This window comes from Asparagus officinalis, chromosome 7, assembly GCF_001876935.1.
Source record: "Asparagus officinalis chromosome 7, Aspof.V1, whole genome shotgun sequence".
In the NCBI taxonomy this organism is placed as follows: Eukaryota; Viridiplantae; Streptophyta; class Magnoliopsida; order Asparagales; family Asparagaceae; genus Asparagus; species Asparagus officinalis.
The window spans coordinates 19,006,133-19,009,800 of NC_033800.1; positions in this window are offsets into that span (position 1 = coordinate 19,006,133).

A 3,668-nucleotide genomic window follows, 5' to 3' on the forward strand; every position below is an offset into this window, starting at 1 on the left:
GCACTCTCGCTGCGCGTCTTGGACTTGAGCACGAGGTCTGAGATTGTTGGCCGCTGCCGACATGAACCTCGTCTTCGCCACATGGAGGGGAGGCCCTACTAGGGGTGGAATAGTCAAACCCAATACCTTACCCCTGCGACTACCGGCGTCGCACTGGAATATGCTTCCTGCGGCGTCGACGGAACCGGGTGTTAAGGTCTTAGACGGCAGTCCGAGTCTGTTATGCGTGATGTCGGAGAGTACCGCCTTCCCCTTATCCGCTCATGTGACTGTGGCGGTATGAGAGCTCTAGGTCTGTCAGCCAGCGCGTCTTTTCTGGTGTACGGCGCCTTCGACGGAGGGCCTGTTCTGACGAGCCGACCTGCTTGAGAAAAGCCTCTCAAACACCGAAGCGTTTCGCCGTATCCAACGGCTAATGTGCAGTCGGCGAGGACCAGTGCTGGATGAGTCTTCTCGCAATTGACACTGAGGATTCGCCTCGTGAATAGTGCGTTTGCCCGAGTCAAGAATTCTCTGAGGTCTTCTACGGTGTGTCAGTTGCCGTGACAACCCCCAGCCTCAGAAGAGTCGCTCTGCGTGATGTCGACCGAGAGATTTTCGCGGTGCTCTCTCGTGCTAGTGCGCGTTTTGGGTGGAATGCTTGGTCTTGAGTCGGGCCGATCCGCCTTGACTGGGCCGAGTCTTCGCGCTTGATCGGAACTCCAGTACGTGGGCGGGTTTCAACGCCTTACTGTTTGCGTAAGAGCGGGATTCACGAAGATTCGCCTACTTCTCTACCTTTACGTTTATCCGCAAATGATTATGGCGTAGGCTCGCCAGCCTTCGATATTCGCCTACTCGTGGGCTTAAGGCTTCGTACACTCCGGTGTGGTTTTATTCGTATCAGGGATATGACCTGAGAAGCGAAGTCCTCCTGATGCGGATGGCTCTGCCGTCCCATCGCGTTGGCGCCCCTGATTTGGAGGGCCTCTCCGACGTCGCGGCAGTTTGCCTTCCTGTCTAGTGTTTCTCGCGGCCTGTATGATTGGTTCCAGGCCGTCAGTGGGGAAATGGAGGTTTGGACCTCCTGTCTGCGGTTGCGTTTGCCGTTGCCTTCGAGGTGTTGGTTTAGCTCTCCAGCGGGCCGGAGAACGTCAATCGTGGTCGTGTGGCTAGTGTGCGTTTGTGTCCGAGTGAACCGGCGGCTCCCTCCGATTTGCAGGTGTGTCTGCGCGACCGCTTGGCCGATCCATCTGGCCAGACCTATGCTTCTGCTGCTCGAATCTCTGGCTTAGCCTTTTGATCGATTGTGAGGGAGTGCCGGCCCTCCTTCGCATGAGACTCGGTTGGAACCCTCAGCGTGCAGAGGCCTTTGACGTCTGAGGTCGGCCTCGGCGCACAGCTCTGGTGGCCCCGTTTGCGAGACGCATCGGCACCAGAGGAGGAGGAGGATAAGTACTTTCGTTACTTGCCTGGCGCTCGAACTCGTTTCTAGGGACTCCACTGTGTCCCGACAGCAACCTCATCAAACTGCAGCCACCGACATTTTCACTCGATGAAACAAGCTGCTTCCCACTGTGGTCGCCATCTTTCTTAGGCTTGGAATATTTGATTTCCCGCAAAAATGGAGTTTTCGTTTGTATTTATAAGAAAGCTATTACAAACTAATAATCAAAGCATTACAACAGAATTCAGAGGGAATGCCCTCTTTGTTTTGTGTGGGGGACTTTAGGTGGCTTACAGGATGACCTTCGCCTCGATTGCTCGTGTCGCAGTCTGCTTCCCTTAGCGACATTCTAGGTCGCGAGGTTTGCTGTGAGAGCTTCACGTACGCCAGTAGAAGCTCGGGGCAATAGAAGTTCGATTTGCCTTATGTTCGCTGTGCGATCGGAGCTCGGAAACTATTTGTAGTAGTGCCTGTAACGGCAAGGATTGCTAACAGCTTGCGGTCTCAACTCTTTTTCTTCTAGTTTTTGCGACCTTCTCCTCCAGTGTGCTGGAAAGGGGCCTTTTAAATGCGCAAGAAGGACAGCTTGACTCCTCCTTGAATTTTGGGATGCTGACCACCTCTTCTTCAGAGACGTCTAGTACTCCTCGGATACCATGAATGTCATGTCCAGGCGATTGTGCTTTATGTCCTGTCACCTACGATGGGAAGGCCCATTCTTGTATATGAGGCAACGGCCGTCTGCTATCCGAATGGACCTGACCAGCATTAATGAACCGCATTTATGAGTTCACAGATCGATGAAGTATCTGTCCGATCACTCGTACTGTGCGTGACCGCCCGGCGTGCTTTGAGCACGGTGCTTTCTCCTTTCCGGTCAGGAGAGGCGGCGAAGTAGGGGCACAGTACTCGAGTGGGGCTAGCCAACTTGCCGAGTGCCGGCGGATCCAGCTCTTGACTCAGACAGCCGAGGTGAGTCGCATTTATGAATGCTCAGGTTGACTCGACACCTGTCCAGTCCTTCGCGCTGTGTGTACTGCGAGCGGCCGTTTGACGGTCTTGGGGTACTGTGCCTTCTCCCTTCGGGTCGAGAGGGATGGGAAGGTCCATCTCAGCACGTGGGGTAGTGGATACCCAGCTGTACTGACGGTCTTGGGGCTTGCTGGCGGATTCGACCCTGAACTCGGGCAGGCGAGTTGGGTGAAAGGCGAACTTCCGCCATCCTGATCGATCTCAACTCGTGCTGGCGAGCCGACCGTAAGGCGAACCTAGAATCGAGCATATCTGACGTCTATGCGATTTAGGCCCGTGCCAGAGAACCGAGCGTGCGAGCTCTTCTCGCAGGCGAATTTCCTGTAAGCCTATAGAGGTATTTTTTACCGTCTACAATAAGAATGACTTATTACAAACTAATGATCAATGTTTATAACAGAGGAGAAGGGAATGACCCTCCTTGTTTTAACGTGGGTTCGTTGGCAGCGGTAGGATGCCTCTCTCGGTGTTCGTGCCAAGTTTACTTCCCTTGGACGATCCAATCGAAGTTACGGTTGGAGCTTCAGTGCGTTGTAGAGGCTCCACAGTGATTGAGTTCGACTATGCTCGATCTTGAAAAGTATCAAAGCCGCGAGCTTAGAGAGAGCTACAATGCAAGGATTTGCAGAGAGCTGATGAGCCCCAAATCTGAGAGCTCAGATTGAGTCTACTTCAACAATCCAAGTAAGGAGCTAGGAATGTTCTACCAAGCAAGAAAGCCTTACCAATAGAAATGTTAAGCCCAACCAATCAACCAACCTTGTGAACCTCCAGAACCCCCTTTTATGTTGGCAAAAGGGGTCCTCTAAATAGGCAAGGTATGATATGAGTCATCCCTTGATTTGTGGGATATGACCACTAATGGGTGAGGAGCACCATGCCCTCCCTTAGCTGTCGGATGTGACCACTATAGAGAAGGTGAGGGCTATGCCTTATCATCACTTAGGATGTGGGAAGTGGGTAGGCTCACTCCCACAAGCAAGCAGACCGCTTGCATTGCTCAGGCGAGGCTAGAAAAGCTACGGTGAGCTCGAGAGCTATCTGAATGCTCAGGTGAGCTTACAAGCAAGCTTGGCGAACAGGCAGGGTCGGCTTGGCGGACCCCTTCAACGTATGAGCTGATGTTCGTTGGCAAGCGGAGTCTGTGCGGGCGAACTCCCTACAGGCTTACTTGGCTCATGAGGGTGAGCGAAGCACTTAGGCGGGGTTG